The sequence below is a fragment of the Labeo rohita genome, unplaced genomic scaffold, assembly GCF_022985175.1.
Source record: "Labeo rohita strain BAU-BD-2019 unplaced genomic scaffold, IGBB_LRoh.1.0 scaffold_773, whole genome shotgun sequence".
NCBI classification, from domain to species: domain Eukaryota; kingdom Metazoa; phylum Chordata; class Actinopteri; order Cypriniformes; family Cyprinidae; genus Labeo; species Labeo rohita.
The window spans coordinates 16,157-38,144 of record NW_026129715.1 but is presented as its reverse complement, the minus strand read 5'-3'; the positions used below and the strand labels follow the sequence as shown (position 1 = coordinate 38,144).

Below are 21,988 nucleotides of genomic sequence, written 5' to 3'. Positions count from 1 at the left end.
CTGTTAACACTGCTTAGGTATTGCTATTTATTTAGTTAGTTATTTAGTTATTCTTTTTTTAACAGTGTGTGTAAAGGCTATTTTTTTTTTTTTTCTACAGAAAAATATTCTTCTTTTAGTAGTTTAGTAGACAAAAAATTATTGCAAAATGGAGTTACTGGAGTCAAAGTCCTTTTTGGTTGAAAGCCCAAAATGGTAACACAAGCAGCTATTTTTTAGTCATGAAAGTACAGCTCCTTTCTTCTTGAACCAGGAAATGGCAAAATCTCAAAATACTTGTCATGTTACACGTGTGTTAGGTTTGGTCTTTTTAATCCGTTATTGTTGTTGTTAATCTATTTATGAGTAACATGATTGTTTTTTAGATTGGAGTTAAAGTGTGTTCATGAAATATTACGGAAATATTCAGTTTTTAATATACATTTAATATTACATAAAAAAGGACAACTTATACACTTATAAAATATGTATATGTGTGTTTGCAAATTCTGACATCAAAGTAATTTGATATGGTCAGGTACAGTATAAGCATCATGTGCAAAGTCCTTTTCCCCTGTGAGAAATCTTCAATACGATATGTGTGTGTTTCAGTGAGTGTGAAAAAAGTCAGAAAACAGCCATGTGGGAAACTTTATAATACGGATGAGCAGCGTATGAAACTGAAACTCCTCCAGATGTTGTAGAGAGAGTCAGAGGAAGACTGAAGGACATGTGATCATCATCAAAATTCTCAGCTGCTCCAGACAAACATACCAGATCATCAGATCACACAGACAGTGAGAGAGTGTGTGAATCTGATTCAATACCTCATGCATTCATAATCATACTGCATTTCAAATTCTTCACTGAGGAGGACATGAGAAGACTGAAATATATTGTCATATAACTGAATTAAGTGAGGAAGCGATTAAATGCACTATAGTGATAACGACGGAGGGAAAAAATGCACAGAACATAAAGGGGCATCTGTGAAAGCTAATGAACAGTTAACTGAGTGTGGAGGAGAACATCTTCAGCATGAGTGATAAAAAAGACAACCGCACTGGTATTTTGAAAAGAGCACAGCAGACTGACTCATCAGAGGATGGAGAGCAAGACAACAGACCTGGGCATTCTGATCTCAGAAAGGTTAGGAAATTTGATGCGAGCCATAAGGATGCAAGACAAAATCTTTCCAGCTTCGCGAGTCTCCCAAAACCTTGTAAGTCTTCAAGAATGAGTTGCCTTGACACAATCAGTGGCCTCTTGTAACAGAGCATCTTGTAACTTATACCAGTACTTACTATACGGTTAGGTTTAGGACGAGAGTTTGGTTTAGGGTTAGGTGCATGTAGTTATGCATGTCTTAGTTATTATAATAGTAGGTCATGTAATGTGTAACAAGGACGCTTTAAAATACAGTGTTATCGTAAGTATTTATGTCTAACCTAAAGAGCATGTATTTACATTTATGTATATAGAAGGCCTTTTTATTCATGACCAAAATCTTATATTATTTTTATGTCACACTATGGGGTCACAATGAATTAACATTTTTATATTTAATCATACTGTGTTTCTATTAAAACTAATTTATGTATTAACAACATTACAAGTGTGTGTTTATTTTGATTGCAGGGAGCGAAAGAGAGAAGAGTCCAGAGGTCGATCGTCCTAACAGTAAGTCTCAGTGTAAGACTCAGTCGATTCTACTTAACATAGTAATTTAATATATTTTGCTACATTTTTTTTTTTTTCAGTGTCAAAGCTGAATCTTGTTGTGTGTGGGAGTGACGAGACATTAAAATCCTTCATATCAGAGCTGATCCTGCAGCAGACAGACAGAAGATCAGAGCGTGTGTGGAGTGAAGTTGAGATTCATGGTCGTCAGATCAGTCTGGTGGAGCTTCCAGCTCTCAATCGGCTCTCAGAGGAGGAAGTGATGTATCAGACTCTCCGCTGTGTGTCTCTCTGTCATACTGGTGTTCATGCTTTCATCATCATTATTCCTGTTGATCCACTGACTGATGGAGACAAAGCAGAAATAGAGAAGATCCAGAAAATATTTGACTCCACACAGCATTTCATCCTGCTATTTACCACAGATTACTCTGTTGGAGCACCAGTAATGGACTTCATAAAATCCAGCCCAGAATCTCAGAGGTTAATCAGTCTCTGTGGAGGTCAGTACAGAGTGATGTGGTTAAATGAACCTGAAAACTCAAGACAGATCCCAGATCTACTGGATTATATAGAGAACACGAAGATTGAACCATATTCACTTCAGATATATATAAAAGCTCAAGAGAACAGAGCCAGATGTGAAGCAGAGGAGAGATATAAAGAAGAACTGAAGAGAATGGAGAATGAAATCAGTCTGTTAAAGCAGAAGATTCAGTCAAAGGGTGAGTGAATGTAATTCTCAAAATCTCTGAGAATCATGACATCTAATCACATTTTATAAAAGGATGATTAGATTATAAAATCTGGTGTTATTTAACGTGATTTGGTTGTTTTGACTATGATTACATATCTTGTTATTGTGGCTGGCAGGCACAAATTTGTGTCTTCTTGTTCTTGTTGTTGTGGCAGAATTACAGCACCACATACTGATCTGACATGTATACTGCATCATCAGTTTCAGTGGTTTTGTCTTCAAACATGAAAGTGTCACTGTTATTTAAAATTTGTTATTTAAATCACACTAAAACATATCGGTGCCGTTAGCCTGGTGGTTAGTGTGCTGACACACAGCGCAACTACGCTCACGGATGACCTGAGTTTGATTCCTGACTTGAGGTCCTTTGCTGGTCCTGCTCCCCTCTCGACCCAATGATTTCATGCCTCCACTATCCTGTCTCATTAAAGGTATAAAAAGCCCTTTTTCAGCGGTACTTGCAAGGTGAAGTATCACTATTACTAGACTGATTTTGTTTCTTCTTTCCATACAAATGTCGACACAGAACTCGTCCCAAACCATTTGTCATAGACCCATGAATCAGGTGTCAAATCGTGCAGCTTATTAAGGAGAGGTGTGCTATGTTTTTGCTAAAGTAGCTCTTGTTTGTAAATTTTATTTATTTATTTATTTATTTATTTTTTGCCTGCTTGTCCCAGCCTAAAAATGGCTTTGACCAATTAGACATTGTTTTAGTTTGGGGTGTAGCTATGTTTCCCCTTCCCTCACATAAATGTAATATTGTTACACACATGTGGCCTCATTTATCAATCTAATGCTGGGTACACACTAAAAGATTTTTAAAATCTTATAAGATTTACAAAATGTGAGAGACCACAAACATGAGGACAAAAAATCCTAGATGTAACCGTTTTGCTCCTATAGTATGTGGTGTGCCACGATGTGACAAAGACAGCACACCACGCACCAACAGATTTTCAACCAGAGTCCTGACTGTGAACATGAGAAATCTCACAAAATCTCTTGAGATGGTGGACGATAGGCAGGAAGAAATTGCGATGATAGTGTTTGGAATGATTTTGACAAAAATGTCATGGAAAAAAAGAAAAGGGTTTGGGTGAAGTCGTAGAGATGGTGGGAACATGGTCTTTACATGTTTGCTTCTGTCTTCTGTCAGCTTGCTTTCTGATTGGATATTGTTTTATTTCACGCAATAATCTCCGGATCGTATGCACGTTTGTCTCCCGCATGTCCTGATTTTGCTGAGAACATATTTTGTTGACCCTGGAACAACATTTTAATCCAAAAATGTAATCTTGACCACATCCCTACACCTAAACCTAAACTTACCCATGAGTAATGGGAAATGATAGATGAATGACAGTGATGTACAAGCACCAAACACTGATTGTAAGCCTAAACTTCACAAAAACTATAAACTGTTTTTTGAAATCTGATTGGTTAATCACAATGTTGTTCCAGGGTCAACAAAGATGTTGATCCAGGAACATGTCGTACTTGGTAAAATCAGGTTCTGCTTGTCTCCCCACACATCAGGATTTCTTATTATTTCTTATTCGCAATCGGGGCTCATTCGACGTTCTTCAGAGCAGATTTAGTCACTTTTAATACACCTCAAACCACAGGAAAATGTGATAATCTTTAGAACCACCAAGATAATCAGGACATTAGCTAGGATTGTTGGAAGGGGAGACATTAGCCCAAAATAAACCCAATTATCTTGTGGTGTTTACCCAGCATAACAGAGAAACATTTGCATGCTGCCAATCCAAACGTAAAACTGATTGTACATTGATAAATGTTGTGGCAGAAAACAATCGTCACTTGAATATCACACCCCTTAAAACACCCCGGTTTATCAGCCTTGACCCAGGAGTTTATGACATAACCCCACCATGAAAAGGAAGTAATCTCATGAAAGAAAAATTGATCTTACTCCCAAAACAGCTATTAACCTCTTAACCTGCATTCCATTTTTGAGCATTTTCTGAAAAATGACGCAGCTAAATAAAAATGTCTGTAGCTCTTGAACTCCTGGTCTATATGTATGAGACTCCAAATGCACACTTGGTAACCAAATGACCAAATCAGTCATAACTTCATAATCCATATATCAATTCAGAACTGCTGTGACTACACAAGAAAAAACTATTTCAAAACAATATTTGTAGTGTTGACCCATTTAGTCATTTGGTTACCAGGTCTCCAAATAGCATTTTTGAAAGGACGTCTAGATTTTTCCTGAAATAAGAGTGAAAATATGAACTTCTTTTGTTCTTTTGCTTCTTTCATTTTCTAAATTATTTTTGGTGAACATGATTGTAATAGCAGTTGTTTTTGCTATTAGCAGGTGTAACAAACAATGATGATGATGGTGATGGTAATGGAGTGAGGATTGTGCTGCTGGGAAAGACAGGTGTTGGGAAAAGTGCAACAGGAAACACCATCTTGAGAAGAGAAGCTTTTAAATCATTACTGACTTCACACTCAGTAACCAGAGGGTGCGAGAAAGGAACCTCTGAGTTCAACAGAAGACGGATAACTGTGATCGACACTCCAGGCCTGTTTGATACTGGAGTTGATAATGATGAGACCAGGAAGGAGATTGTGAAGTGCATCTCAATGGCAGCTCCTGGTCCACATGTGTTTCTGCTGGTGATTCCACTGGGACGATTCACTCAAGAGGAGAAAGACGCAGTGAAGATGATCCAAGGGACTTTTGGAGAAAAATCCTTGATGTACACCATGGTGCTTTTCACCAGAGGAGATGATCTGAGAGGAACAACAATTCAAAATTTTATTGAACCTAATGATAGCTTACAGTGCCTCATCCGTCAGTATGGTAAGAGATACCATGTGTTTAATAATAATGAAACTAAAGATCAGAGACAGGTTTCTGAGCTGCTGGATAAGATTGACTGTATGGTGGCAGCAAATGGAGGGAGTATCTACACAAATGAGATGTTTCAGCAGGTGGAGAAGAACATCAAAGAGGAACAAGAGAGAATCATGAAAGAGAAAGAAGAAGAGATCAAGAGAAAAGAAGAAGAGCTGAGGGCTAAGTATGAAGCAGAAATATAACAAATGAAGGATGAACATGAGAGTGAAAGACAAGAGATGCAGAATGAACTGAGAAAAAAAGAAGAGGAATTTAAAAGTAGAGAAGAAGAGATCAAGAAAGAAACAAATGAGAATCTGCGAAAAGAGCTACAAAGAACATTGGAGGAGAAGCAGAAAGAATTTGAAGAGAATAATAAAAGAAATGAAAAATATTTAACAGAACAACAACAGAATCACATTAAATATCTAGAAGAAAGACATAAGAAAGAAAAACAACAACTCCAGGAGAAAATTCAACGCGACGTAAAATGTATTTCTACAAAATGTACATTTATTTACATTTTTACAGACACCAAATGTACAATACTGACATATTTACATCATCTAAACATTTAACGTTTACTTAATATGAAATTATAACATTTCATTCTGTTCTGTGTGATTTCTGTTGCCAGCTCGTTTCCAAGAATAGGTCTACATAATGTTATCATGACTACACGTTAAACCCTTAAAATAAATAATATTTCTGCAATCGTTTAATAATGCATGTAATATTAACTTCGTTTGTCTTGGTGGAGCACAAAGGCGTTTTCTCTAACATGCTGTGACTAACAACAGAACCATAAAATACACCGAACACGCATAATTACAAATTAAACCATTTTATTTGTGTGCTGTAACCCAGATCTTCAGAATCCATACGATTTGCGAGGACCAGAACCAAATTCAAGGCTTTGTCCGGCGATTTTCATCTCCATCTCTAGCAGCGAGTCCATCAGCAACAGCCGTAAACCCGTGCTAAAGTGCATTTTGAGACAGGAAAATCGGACGTTCATTGGCTCTCTGCATTCGTCACAGATTACGACATGCCGTGTTTCTGGTGAGATGTGTTGGACGCGCGGGCGCCTTCGAGGAGTGGATCAAGACAATAATCTGGATAATATTTTCAGCGATTAACAATTTAAATTCTGCTCTCATCCTACTGCACCTCAAACCTACTGTATTCCGCCAGAGAGCACTGCGGCTGCAAACGCATCGTTATTTGGATTACTTTTTTGTATGGCTGTTGACATTTTTGCAATAAATAAATGATTGTGATTGCACTTTCCTGTTTTTTTTTTTTAGATATATTTTTATTACTGTTCAGTGATAGTTAACGTAAGGTTTAGAGGTAGAAGTGGTATTAGCGACTATAAAAAAATATGTTTAGATATATTTTCAGATTGTGTGTTTATGTATTGAACCTACCCTGTAACTTCCTTGAACAAGAGGGGAACAATCGCCACTTTAATTTACAGCCTGCAGATGTCACACTTACCCTGTAACTACATGGAACAAGAGTATATTTTCGCAGTAATTTTAAAAAGCTTACGTATAGATACACCAAACTTAATATTTAACAGAACAGGTACCTGTTAGGTTTTTTAAGTTATTCCATTATAAATTATTTGTATATCTGTTTGCTACCCAGTTATTACCCAAACGTAACATATCGCTCCCTTATACTTACTCGGAGGTACAATATACATTTATTATACAGTCTAAAGAAAATGTAATGTGATAATGTAAGGTTCGTTTCAAAGCAGAATTTAGCATGATCATATTATATCCTTACATTAGGCAGCCTTATGTATTTTAGTATGCTTCCTTGCCACAAGTCTTTTATGACTCCAACAAACTCTTCTGGAAATGCAGGTGGTGACATCAGTTCTGGACCACTTTCATCCACAGCTACTTACCATAACTACAGAGCAGACAGAAATGGAGATCAGATGTCAAAGAGTAGGACAGGTGGTACTCCTCATTTATCATCAGCTTCCACAAGCACTGTGGCCTGTGGGTATGCAGGAGCCGATGGGAGGATTCAGACAGCCAAAAAAGTCAAAGACAAGATGTATATGTGCCCAGTTGTGAAAGTGATTCCACTTCCTCAAATGAGGGATGAGGATGTAGATACTTCAGATGTTAAGGTTTACAACAGGGGTCACCAGACTCACAAAGAGTTTAGCTCCATCTTGCCTCAACACACATGCCTGGAAGTTTCAAGTGTACCTTGATAAACTGGTCCAGGTGTGTTTGATTAGGGTTGGAGCTAAACTCTGCAGGATACTCGTCCTACGGGACTAATTTTGTGTTCCCTGGTCTACAATTACCCATAATTGCAGCTGTGTCAGAAAAACCACCCAGAATGGAAAAAGAAGCAGGGGTTTCTGACGAACCGATATTGGAGTTCTGAATTTTACTACAGTGAGTAAACTGAATAAACTTCTCATAACTGTAGTGAAAAGCACTATACAAATAAACATGAGCTGAACATGAATATTGTTTAGTCAGCACTTTACAGTTATTATTGCGAAGTGCGAAGGTCTGGTTTTTACCAAATGTTTGAGATATGCAATGATGATTGTGATGTGATCGCCGACAGACTAATCCTGTTAGCTGCATTAGGACAATCACATTGAGTTAATGTGCACCCGGCAGGGCCATGAGGCCTCTGTGGAGTAGGCATGTTCTCAGTGTGGGTTTACGCCGGGTACTCTGGTTCGAGGTTAGGTGAACTGAACATTCTGAATTGTGTATATAACAGACTTGTATATGGATTGACTTACTTTTGTGTAAATTAACTGATTCTCGCCATGAATATAGCCATAGATGCTGAAATAGCGTTAAGAAGGAAACTCTTGGTATTATATGCTGTCATGCCGTGTTTTGGAGTTTACCTTATTGTATAATGTTAAGATATTATGACAGATGAGTATTCATTTGTGATTACTTTTAATCATTTAATGATACTTTGTGAGATATTCTGCATACAATATGTACAGCTATATTGTATTTATATTGTCTCCATTAACACCATTACTCCAAAATAACTTGGCACAGAATGCATCTGAAATCAACATGATAAGTGAATGCTCTTTTATTCCATATCACTATGCATACTGCGTGGTCTGCCTAACTAATTTTAAAAATGAGCAATTATTTATAAAAAAAAGTGAAACTGAGTTTCATGTTAGTAGTTTTGCATTCATATGCGATATTTTTAAAATATTGTAAATCTTTCATGGGTTTTCTACTACATATTTCAGTAATATACATCATTAATGTTATGTTAAGCCATACAAATCTTAATACACAGGGTTAATTTAAATGAAGCTGAACATTTAGTTGAGAGATCTGCAGATTTGACTGAACCCACTCATCCATTGTTCTGTGTATCTTTACCCGCTAAGTACTTACTTAGTAAACATTAGAGATGTTGATTTTTTTTATTTTTTTGGTAAATACATGGTAAATTCATTTACCTTGGAACAAATGCCTCCCACGAAGCGTTAATAACATTTCTGTCTTAAGTATTCCCTCCACACGTCCAAATCTCCTGACCCCGCCTCTGCTTCAGTTTGATTGGTTGAATCTGTAAACCAATCATATTCCTTTCTGCCCTCAGATCATCTTTGAGTAAGTAAAACTCCCATGCTGTATGCATGATGAAAACAAGATTATCTGCTTTGACCCCAAACTTTGTTTGAAATTTGATATTTGTTGATTGATATTTGCTCTTTCACTTCCAAATCTACTGTAATTCAAACAGACTACAGTAGCATGTTAGAGATTTTGGTAACACTTTACAATACAGTTTATTAGTAAACATTAGTTAACATGAAAAATACTTCTACAGCATTTAATAATCTTAGTTAATGTTAGTTTATTATTGAAATCACAAGTTAACATAAACAATAAACAACTGTATTTTTTATTAACTAGCATTAACATAAATTAATAATGTAATAAATGTATTGTTCATTATTCATTAATGTTAGTTAATACATTAACTAATGCTAAAAAATGGCACCTTATGGTAAAGTGTTACAGAGATTTTTGTGTAGGAATACATTTTGTTGAAGTTATACATACAATGCTTTGGATAAAAACATTTAGTAAAATTAATAAATGTAAATATTATTTTAAAATATGTTTTTCTAAAATCTCATTTATATTAGGATGGGGTTAAGTTGTACTGTTTCTCAAAAGGTGTTAAATGTATCTGTATTTTTGTTCTACCTGAACTTAGTTTGAATTATACAAAATTACACAAGTCTGATCAGAAATGTATAACTTTTAAAGTTTTTGCTTTGTGCTTTTAATGAGAACATTTTAGATTTTAGAATAAATGAATAAATTTATTTTAGAATAAATGTGTCTTATTAGAGATAGTGTAGCCTATAAAGCAACTTAATAAACCTGCATTTATTACGTTTTCCACAGCAAACCCGGTACAATTCACAGCCTGTCCAAATCATTATTGTCTTACCTGATTGTACAGGCAGGAGTCTGTGCACATTATGTAAAAATGAGTCACATCACACCAGAAACATGCAAACACAGCAAAAGAGCTTTGTCACTTCTCTCCATACAGCACTTTTCAGGCTAATGTTTATCTGATCTCAACATGCTTTCTGTCAGAGTGAGAGTCAAGAGGACTGCTGTGAATCGTTTAAAGTATCATACGCAAGCAAACTGAGTTGTTCAACACAGTGACACTTCTTTGTGTCAGACAAGTTATTTGAGTTCAAACCACCCATAGAAAAGTGAAGATTTCCATTAAAAGCAACTGCATTTTACCATGCTGTTCAAATTTGACATATGTGATAGTCCTCTGATAGTTCACACTAGCAGTATCACACAGGGAGTTGTATGGAATGTAAGCCAAATATCCAGTCCAACCTGTTTCTGCAGTGTAATGAGTGTGCAATGTTTGATTTAACACATACACATTTAAGTGAATGGAGATGCAACACAGTATTTTACTTACTGTCTAAAGTACTTTACCATAAGAAGTGATAATTGTGTGAAGATGGCCGACTGGACCGAATCATCCAGACAACCTGGTGACTCTATTAATTTCTGTTCATAATTTTGTGAAATACTGCTGTTTTTTTTTAAAGTGCTTATATATATGACATGTGGATTAAAATTATTGAATTGAGAAATGGAATAATGTATAGTTCATGTTATAATAAGACATTTCTGTATATTTAAACAATATTCTTTTTAATTAGTTATTTTTCTTAAACAGATGAAGATCAGGGAAGTTCAGGATTATTTAACAGAAGTGGAAGCAAACGTCAGCCTCCGACAAGTAAGTTTTACATTTAAATAAAATAATGTGTGCAGTATGACAAGATCTTCAAGATTCAAGCTTTTCAGCCTTGAACAAGAACTTTTTTTTAACATTCAATTAATGACTTAAAGGGAATTTCTTAACATCTTGGAATATAGCCTAATGATTACTTTTTTTTTTTTTTTTTTTTAATCTTAAGAATGAAATAAAATCTCCCATAAGTACAAAAGAATCATCAGTTTATACTGTTGGTTAAACCAGTTCTTTGTTTTTATTATCCATATATAGCACACGTCCTCAAATCTGGCCCACAAGATCCATTTTCCTGTAGATTAACCCTAATTAAATACACCTGAGCATGCTAATCAGTGTCTCCAGGATCATTAAAAAAAATCACAGATAGGTGAGTTTGATCAGGGTTGGAGCAAAAATCTGCAGTGCATTAGCCCTCCAGGGAAAGAATTGAGGAACCCTTATATATAATGTAGCTTCTGCTTCTATTAAAGGGGTCATTGGATGCTAAGTTCACTTTTTCATGTTGTTTGAACATTAATGTGTGTTGGCAGTGTATGTACAAATCTACCCTATAATGAAAAAAATTCATGCAGTGGTTTTTAATTAATCTGTAAAAATAATATCCCCTTTTTCAAATCGAGCCGTTCTCAGATGCCTTGTGCCGTTACACCCACAGAGGCCGCTCCCACAATAGTTGATTGACATGAGCTCTTACCTTAGACCAGCTGTCACAGTCCAGTAACTTTCCATGTTTTGATGCCAGAGCAGGAATGTAAGTTAGACAAGAATATCTCAGATTGAGCGATTGAGGTGTTGTGTTGCTGGATGTAATAATGAACATAGTGGTCGTCATTTACTTCCGACATCTGAGAAGCTGAAGATGCAGTAGATTACCTTTGTTTGTGAATGGAATGCGCCTCCCGATCTACATATATCCGTCTATGTTCGCGCAAATCATTCATGATCCAGCTTCACTTACAGCAGAAGTGAGTATAAGCGTTTTTTTTAATGAATCTTTGCGATCGCCTTTCCTTATAACGTGGTAGTTAGGAAGTTTAGTGGCTAAATGTGGCTAATGTAAACAAGACCGTCTTTCCACAGAGAGAAGAGAGGGGCGGGGTGAGCAGAGCTCATTTGCATTTAAAGGAACAACCCCTTAGAAATTAGATGATTTTTGCAGAGCTGATTTTGGAAAGGTAAAAAGGGTGTTGTTTTACAAAACCATTGAGAATTTTAATCAAAGTATATTAGAGACTTTTCATTAAGACCCTAAAGATTCATATCAACTTGTGGAAAATGGCCATCCGATGACCCCTTTAATAGGAATCTAATGAATCTAACAGCAATAGTCTTGTTTAGTTTGAACATTTGGATTTGTGTTTAAAGTTTTGAGAAAATGAGTGATGGTTTCAAAAAATGTGTTTTAGCATTTCAGAAAAACTATAATCAGTACAGTTTTTTTTTTAAAAACTATGCATCTACTCCAAATGTTGATTTAAGAGAATGAATTAACAGAACTATGTGTAGTGATAAACCTATCTGTGTGATTTCAGTGTCTGTGATTATAGAAGAGATGAGAATAGATCTGCTGGGGTTACATGCAGATGTTAAAGTTTCCTGTGGAAATACAATCTTTGGACGAAAGGTTTTCTCAGAGTCGCCATCCTCCCTGCATTTGTTTGAAAGGCATGATGGGATGGTCCTGGAGAGACGTGTGGTGCTCATCAACACTCCTGACCTGTTCAGTCCTGCTCTCTCACCTGATGAGCAAAATGTGAGAAGACGCTTCCATCAGTCTTGTCCAGAACCTCATGCCCTGCTGCTGGTTTTCAAGTCTGGCACATTTACAGAGCAGGACAGAGACGCTCTCAAGCTCATTAACCTCATATTTGGTGAAGGTTCATCTGAGTATGTTGTAACGATGTAATCGCTACTTTAGTTTATTTTCTAATGTGTTGTTTTTTTTTTTTTGTGCTCTAAAATGTATAAAAATGTTCGTTTTCATGGCCTGATAAAATATCGCAGGGAGCCGCTAGAGGGCGCTAAGGCCTAGTGTATTTTCTCATTTAAGCGCGTCCATTTCAGTGTGAGTCAGTTTGGTGTAGGCATCCGCGTGGCAAACGCTACCTGCCCACTCAGAGTCCTCGTTTGAGAACTTTTTAAGTTTCTGCTCAAATGTGAGTATTGTCCGGCTAGGTTTCTAACATGATGCATTGGAAATTGTTGTTATTGATCGGGGATGTTGTGATTTCTTTTTAGAGAGGACTCTTTTCTTTCGCTTACGAACACTCAGTATAACCCCGGTGGTTTGGACCGCTATCAGTTGTTTAACTCACCACATTTTAATCACTTGGGCATCAAGGACGAGTTCAGGGCATGTCTACTGAGCAACGGAGGAGTTGGATCGTGTTTGTTTGGGCTGGTCAGCTTAAAGCGCGATATTCAAATCGTCGACGCCATTAACAATCATCTCATTCATCGGACCTATTGGATTACATTGCATCGCACTCAAGCTCGTTAGATTCCTACTCATCTCATCCTCTTCAGTTTGCTTCATTGACCGCATGGACTCACATGATAAGTGTATTTATTTCATTGACTTTGATGCAGACAAAGACTGCTAAATGGTATAAACATCTACTCATTTATTAGTGGCAATTACATATTATTATTTACACTGTGGAGAATAAAAAAAAGGGAAAAAGCATATTTGTTTGAAGGAGTGGTTATGTTTTTATTCAGTACCCTTCGAATATCTGTGAACCCCCTCAGAGTAGCTTCCTTTTAAGTTTGAGGGGTTATAATGTGATTGTTGTCTTCATGCATGAGGAGCAGGAGTATGTGAGCGTTAAAGACTCTGATAATGAACTGGTAAAGTCTCTGCTGCAGACCAACAGACGTCTACATTATCATCTACAGAGGAATGGAGACCAGTTACAAGTGCAGAAACTTTTGGAGAGCATTGAGAAGATGGTGGAGGAAAATGGAGGCTGTCAACTGAAGATTCCTGAACACCCAAGACCGGCCCTGATGAAAGAAGACACAGTTTGGCAAACAACAAACAAGATACATAAGGGTAAATCTTTACCTCCAGTGCACAAGTATTTGAGAATTATGTTGCAATAGAATTTACTGCTTTTATGATCTGTACATAAAATAACTGCTTCCCATCTCTCTCTCTCTCTCTCTCTCTCTCTCTCTCTCTCTTTTCTTCTTCTTCAATGGTGCCTGCTCAGGTCTTAGTAGACGGGCATGTACCGTGAATCATAGTAAGTATGAAGTGCATATTAATTTTACAACACTCCTGAAACAGTTCATTAAAGACATAAAGATAATTTATTCATGCAATTATATAATGCTGGATTTTGCTAACTGAACAAGAAAAAGATAAATTAGGTCCATTAGGTGCTAAAGTGTAAATTGACATTAACTTGTGTCATTAAAACATTGCAACATGAAAACGTCTCAGGTTACGTATGTAACCCCGGTTCCCCGAGGGAACGAGACGCTGCGTCGAAACGCTTTGGGAACGCCTCCAGCGTGACCACGCTCTGAAACACGTGTGCAAACAGTCCAATGGAGAAGCGAGACGTCACAGGCGGGGTGACGTAGAGACCAGGAAGCTTAAAAGCACGTGCAGTGCATGCAGCCGGCAGCTTCTGAATAGAGAAGCAAGCGCTGCAGGGATGCCAGAAGTATGGCCCGAGACGCAGCGTCTCGTTCCCCCGGGGAACCGGGGTTACATACGTAACCCGAGACGTTCCCCTTCAGGAACTCGAGCTGCGTCGAAACGCTTTGGGAACGAGATGCCCACGCCACCAGACTTCAAATCCCTGCCCAGTGTGAAAGAGCACAGCTAGGGTGAGAGAAAAAGAGCCAAGTGGCACAAGTCCAGGAAAGAGCCTAAAGTCAAAGGGGTGGACATTCCACAGCATTCTGAAGCCAACTTAAGAGAAGAGAGCCTTGACCCCCAAGAAGGGAAGGTCAGAGGACTCAAAGCTATGAAATAGCATCCCGACCACACTTAGCAAGCTACACCTGGCCAGAGGCCTAGGCCTCAGCGCACCGCGGAGGAAACGTGTAACGAGGGGGTTCCTACCCACTGAGGAGCCACCCAGAGGGGCGTGGTAGGCCGAAATAGCCGCCACGTAGACCTTCAGGGTGGAGTGGGCTAACCCTGTGGAGAACCGATCCTGCAGAAACCTCAGCACTGAACCAACTGGGCAGTTAACTGAGTCCTGCTGGCGGTCTCCACACCATGAAGTGAAAGGTTTCCACTTCAGGGCGTACAGTTTCCTCGAGGAGGGAGCTCTGGATTGGAGGACGGTCTCAACAACCTAGTTAAGAGACCGGGGCCACACCCACAAATTCCAAAACTCCAGCTCCTGGGAGCAAAGCGATCAGGGGAAAGGCGTACAGACGAAGCCTCGGCCACATCTGTACCATGGCATCCAGCCCCCATGGAGCTGGATAAGTCAGAGAGCACCAGTGGTGACATTGCGCATTCTCCTTAGTCGCGAAGAGGTCCTCCTGAGCCTGGCCAAACTCTCCAAATCTGCTTCACCACCTCACGGTGAAGCATCCATTCCCCGGGCCTCAGCCCCTGCCTCGACAGGATGTCTGCTCCCATATTGAGATGCCCAGGAACATGAACCGCTCTCAGCGAGAGGAGTTTGTCCTGGAACCACACAAGGATCTGGTGCGCCAGCTTGTATAAGGGGCGCGAACGCAGACCTCCCTAGTGGTAGATGTAATAGACCACCGCTGTGTTGTCGGTGCGAACCAACACATGGTGGCCTATTAGGTCCGGGAGAAAGTGTTTCAATGCTCGAAACACGGCCAGCATCTCCAGGCAGCTGATGTGCCAAGTGAGATGGCGACTGCTCCACAGGCCGCGGGCAGGGTGGCCACTCATGACCGCTCCCCAACCGGTGAGGGACGCGTCCGTCGCTAGCGTTACGCGGCGACAAGGAGCTCCCAGCACCGGGCCCTGAGACAAGAACCAAGGCTTCCTCCACATGTCCAGGGCACATAGGCAGCGCCGCGTGACCCTGATCATGCGAAGTGGGTTTCCCCTCGGGGAGAACCCCTTGGTCTTGAGCCACCACTGTAGGGGTCTCATGTACAGCAGGCCAAAAGGTATCACGTTGGACGCTGCTGCCATCAGACCCAGCAGTTGCTGGAACTGCTTCACAGTGAGTGACCGGCCTTCCTTCACTCTCTTGACTGCAGTGAGGATCGACTCGATCCGAGCAGGAGACAAACATGCCTGCATCGTGGTCGAATCCCACACCACGCCCAGATAAGTGGTCCTCTGTAATGGAGAAAGCACACTTTTCTTGGCGTTCAGTCTCAACCCCAGCGCCTTCATGTGAGCGAGAACGACATCTCGATGCCGAACTGCCACCATCTCCGACTGAGCTAGGATCAGCCAGTCGTCGATGTAGTTGAGTATGCGGATGCCCTGGAGTCGCAGAGGAGCCAGAGCTGCATCCACACACTTCGTAAAAGTGCGGGGGGAGAGTGCTAGGCCGAACGGAAGAACCCGATATTGGTAAGCTTCGCCCCTGAAAGCAAACCTCAGGAACTTCCTGTGTTGAGGAAGGATGGAGACGTGAAAAAATGCGTCTTTTAGATCTACTGTCACAAACCTCGGACCTGATTTGTGACACTACTTGATTGATAGTCAACATTTTGAACTTCAATCTCATTACTGAGCGATTCAGTAGTCTCAGATCTAAAAAGGACGCAGACCCCCATCCTTCTTCGGAACAATGAAGTACCGGCTGTAGAACCCGGACTCCCTGACGTGAGGAGGGACCACCTCAGTGGCCTCCCTCCTCAAGAGAGTTTCTACTTCTTGTTCCATTACCAGACCCTGCTCGGGGCTCACCCCGTAAAAAGGTGGAGGCGGAGCGCCACATTAACCTCGCTCTACAGTGCGCAGGACCCAAGCAGATACATTTGGCAGTAGTTTCCACGCTGCCAAATAATCTACTAAGGGAACCAGTCTCTCGAGACTGGCCTCTGGTATGAGCTGCTAATTATTTTATTTATTTATTTTGGCAGCATCCACACACTTAGCGAAAGTACAGGGTGAGAGTGTAGTAAATAAATGTATTCATTTATGAATGAACACAGCCCACCCCCTCGAGGGCGGACTGTACATGCTCAGCTCCCGAACAAACCACACATAAATCGCTTGAATCCCCGTTCTTGCTATTTATTTATTTTTTCTTGAAAAGCGAGAGCAGGAAGAAACGAGCGATCTAATATGTAGTCAGCTCATATGCGGACAGCATCAATCTCCTCGGAGAAAGACAGCCGCAGCAGCGCGAGCTCTCACTCAGAGGGGGAAGAACCGCAGCGTGGGCTTCCGAGCCCCGAGAGAGAGCGCTAGATCTAAGGAGAAAGGCAGAGAAAGGGCGGACCCGTCTCTAACCCGTTCACAGATCTATGCTGCGATCCCCACGGCCGCAGTCGCCACTCTGCCTCGGCAAAAGCGGGACCCGTGCCGCGGCGAGCTCTCATTCAAAGGGGGAAGTACCGCAGCGCGGGCTTCCGAACCTAGAAAGAGAGCGCTAGATCTAGGGAGAAAGGCAGAGATAGGGCGGACCCGTCTCTAACCCGTCCGTAGATCTATGTGCGATCCCCACGGCCGCAGTCACCGCTCTGCCTCGGCAAAAGCGGGACCCGAGCCGCGGGGAAGTTCACGAGGGCTCCCTCCTCGAAGAGAGCCCTCCGGGAACAAAGCGTGTGCAGCGAGAGTGCGGGCAGTCAGCCCCCTCGGGAGCTGACACAGCCCGCTCCGCCGCGAGCTCTCATTCAAAGGGGGAAGTACCGCAGCGCGGGCTTCCGAACCCAGAAAGAGAGCGCTAGATCTAGGAAGAAAGGCAGAGATAGCGCGGACCTGTCTCTAACCTGTCCATAGATCTATATGCGATCCCCACGATCACGGCCGCCGCCCTGCCTCAGCAGAAGCGGAAGCTGAGCCGCGGGGAACGCAAACGCCAGCAGTCAGCTCCCTCGGGAACTGACTCCCATGCTTCGCTCCCAAACAGACAACAAATAGGCTGTGTGTATCGCCACCCGAAATAGCGCAGGCAGAGAGAACACAGTCTAAATGCCGCTGCTTATATACGTAAGAATGCTTTGTAGGACATAGTGACACTCTCAAATAAAAGCTGTGCGAACTAGCACAAAAAACAGAGTGACACACAAACACACACAGAGCGCTTGCTGAAAGACAGAAGCTGCTGGCTGCATGCACTGCACGTGCTTTTAAGCTTCCTGGTCTCTACGTCACCCCGCCTGTGACGTCTCGCTTCTCCATTGAACTGTTTGCACACGTGTTTCAGAGCGTGGTCACGCTGGAGGCGTTCCCAAAGCGTTTCGACGCAGCTCGAGTTCCTGAAGGGGAACATGGCTCATACCTATATGTAAATTGTGCTACAGCTTCCCGCTGAATTGAACACTAGTGGCAGTAAAACACCAACAACATTTATTCAAACTTTTATTAGAATTTTTTAGCATTTTACTGATTAATTCAGATTTATTGTAGTGCAGTTCCTTTCACAATACTGTTAGCATCTTAAAACTCTTCACCATAGTTCAGAATTAGTAAACTAATACATTTTGAGGTTTGTTTTACATAAACAGCTCCATATGTATGGCTTTTCTGACAAAGTAAACTTGCTCGGTAGCGCACCTGGTACAGTATTGCACTCATGGTTGCCAGGTCTGTGTAACAAAAGCATTATTCCAACATAATAAAATCACAGACAGTAACCACAGACAGTCATGTTTAGCTGTTTCAGAGAAAACTGAATGCACTCGACATTTCACTTTGAAACTATTGTGAAACATACAAGAAACAGTATGATATCATTTTTGCATGTCTTTTTCAAGAGCTTGGGTTGATATGTTTGAAAATATTTTCATTATTATTGGTTAATGGTTACTAATATTCTTAATTTTTAGAACCCATGATACAGAAGACTCCAAAAAAATCTGAGAATCCCAAAAAATTAGTGCGATCAAAATGTGAGTATTGCACAAAATTATGTCAATTTACTTTGGAGTATTATATTGTTCACAGGCTTTATAACGTTTCTGATTGCACGTTTGTGTTTGTGATTCACAGCCTCTGCCGGTGCTGAGAAGAGCTTGGAGTGTGTGAGGATTGTTCTGATTGGAAAAACTGGAGTGGGAAAGAGCACAAGTGGAAACACCATCCTGGCACGTGAAGTGTTTCAGTCAAAAGCCAGCATGACATCTGTTACCAAGACATGTCAAAGAGAGAGTGGAGATGCCTGTGGTCGACCTGTGACTGTGGTGGACACACCAGGACTCTTTGACACGAGCCTCAGTAATGAAGAGATTCAGCAGGAGATCATGAGGTGCATTGAACTCTTGGCTCCTGGACCGCATGTGTTTCTGCTGGTCATCGCTGTCGGCCCGTTCACACAAGAGGAGAGAGAAACACTTCAGCTCATCAAAATGACCTTCGGAGAGAAAGCAGAGGCCTACACTATGGTGTTGTTCACACGAGGAGACAGTCTCGCAGATCAGAGTATTGAAGACTACATTAAAGAAGGAGATCCACATGTTCAGAAACTGATAAATGACTGTGGAGGAAGATTTCATGTGTTCAATAATAAACAGAAGGATCCTGCCCAGGTTGTGAGTCTGTTAAAAAAGATTGATAAGATGATGTGGGATAATAATACCAGTTTCTACAATGACAAAATGTTTCAGGAGGCCGAGAGAGCATTCAGACTCATGCAGATCAACAGAGAGAGAGAAAAGGAGCTCAGACAAGAAATCGAGGCCATTAAAGCCAAACATGAGTCTGAAATCAAAGAAATTCAAGACAAACTAGAAGAGGAAAAAGCAAAAGGAAAAGTTAGAGAATTTCTGCTTGTGGAGAGAGGGATCACAATGTTGAGACAAAAGAGAGAAAACACAGTGACAACAGGCACTGAACAAACCCATGTTGAGAGAAAGAATGATGATCAGATTGAAAAGCAAGAAGATCAGCTTACAGGTACAACAGATCTTGACAGAGAGATACCAGAAACAGGAAGAGAATCTGATAAAGATCGTAAGAAACATATTAAAAAATTTAATGTGTTTGAATACTTAAAAAGAAGAAAAAAGCCAGGGGAAAAGTCTGAGAGGACAGAAGAATATAAAACAAAAGAGGCTGAGAGTGGAGAAGAGAATGTAGAAAGGATTAAAGATACAGTCACAGATCAACAAAGTAGTAAAGATTTGGCTAAAAACTCTGAAGATGAGAGAGACGCAGAGAAAGAACAACTACATCAACATTATAAGGAAATGGAAGAATGCAGGCTGAAGATGGAGGAGGCCATGAGACGATACAAAGACACCGCAGATATGTACGCTGCAGAACTCAAGAGAATTGAAGCCAGAAATGCTCAAATCATTGACAGCTATGAGAAGGACCATGGAAAATCTTGTGTGCTTCAATAAAAACCAATAAATGATTGCTTTATAAATTTATAAAGTTAGCTTTTAAATATTTGAATTCCATGTGTGTTTTATTATGTCTGAAATTTTGTATTAGCACATCTCATGTTTATTGCCTCTTTGTGATTAGTCACTTGTTTTGGATAAAAGTGCCTGCTAATAAATAAATAAGAATGTAAATTTAAAATGCTTGGTGTGGCTTAATTGGAAAAAGCATATAAACCATTAAAGAAAAAAATATATATATTGGATGTACAGTTGATTTCAAAGTACAATGGCCTGTTGTCCTATTTATGGGTGAAATAAATTCTCCTTGTTACATTAGCAGCATTGATCCATGTTACTCTGTAATTTGTATTTTGTGTTTTTCATAAATTTGGGGAAATGTTTGATATCAACATGATAATTTAACATCAGCTGCATTTAGGTGATTTTCGTGTCATGTGTGTGTGATAGGATGACCCGAAGAGGTCAATAATAACCAGGCGAAAGGGGCCGTGGGGTGGCTTTTGTCAACAAGTACATTTTTATTCAGACAAGTCAAAAATATTAAAACATCACATCACGGATCTTTAATGCAAATACCCACATGAAAAGAAAATAAACATCAGAAGAAATAAATAAAAAGAAAAAAAGAAAACCAACCATAGATGGCCACAGGTTACCTAGAAAGTGAAGACAGAAGTGGCACAGGAGCAAGAGTGTTCTCACAGCAGTCAAGCTCACAGCAATCACACAGCAAGCCTACAAAAATAACCAAAAAATAAAGTGATCAACCCACCACACAAACCCAGCCAGCTCACCGCCGCCATCCACACAGTGAGGTCAACTCAGTGGCCAACGCTGGCGTAAGAAACCAAACCAAACCTACAAAAGAAAGAAAGAAAATAAACTTAAATAACAGTGGGCAATGCAGATGACAAACACAAGTCAGCATCAGATCACAATCATCATAAACCCAGTTTCTTTTGGGCCTAACGTCTCCTCTGTCACTCTGGGTCCCCAAATTCACGTAGCAAAAGTGATGAACAAACAATATATTATATCTGAAGTAAACGGTAACTGTGCATCCCTCTAACATTCACTATTTCGACTGGGATGGTCAAACAATGAACAGTCAGGAAATAATTGAGCCACAACACTCCTTGATTGGTGCATCATATGTTCAGTTCTTGACGAAGCTCCGGTAGTATTTCACGTAAATGCTTATCTGCTGCCATTCCTTTGAAGTGCTATATCCTTCTTTACAATGTTCAAAATCTGCCACGACGTCCCCAAAATTAAAAGCGGAAGTGAAAAAGAACAAACAACCACTACCTCCTTATATAACACTGGGGCTGCTGGGACTTGTAGTGCTCAACCCATATCCCATTACATGTGTCTGGCAGCAGTACAAGCAATTCAGGTCCAGCTACAGGAGATCACCCACATCCCAACCAACCAATGTAAATGCAAATGCTAATGTCAGTGGTTCATATCAATGGACTCTTCAGATTTCCACTCAAAACCCTACTTTCTCTGCAATAACACCTCAAACGTACTCCAATCTTGGTAAAACTTAAGATTCTTTAATAAATAAGACAATAAATACTGTACATATAATGCATGTGACATTCAAACGTCTGTGTGCGCCCCCTAGTGTGTGAACCTCGTGACTGTCTTATCATGTGACTGTCTCATGTTTCAACACAAAACACCAATGGACATAGGGTGACCTGCAGTACAGATGTAGTACAGGCCAAGTGCAATTCATTAACGTGTACGCGATTCGAAAAAAATCGCAAATTTGCGTCACTACACTGATGTGAAAAATGTTATAATTTGCATTAAAGTATCACAGTTTGTGCATGTGGCGATTAAAATGTTCATTTGTGGATCAG

At 40.2% G+C, this 21,988-nt stretch overlaps 1 pseudogene; it reads left to right on the top strand.

Annotated features, from left to right (window-relative positions):
- Positions 1-736: 736 nt before the first annotated feature.
- On the top strand, positions 737-20,111 carry LOC127161915 (uncharacterized; annotated as a pseudogene).
- Positions 20,112-21,988: the final 1,877 nt, after the last annotated feature.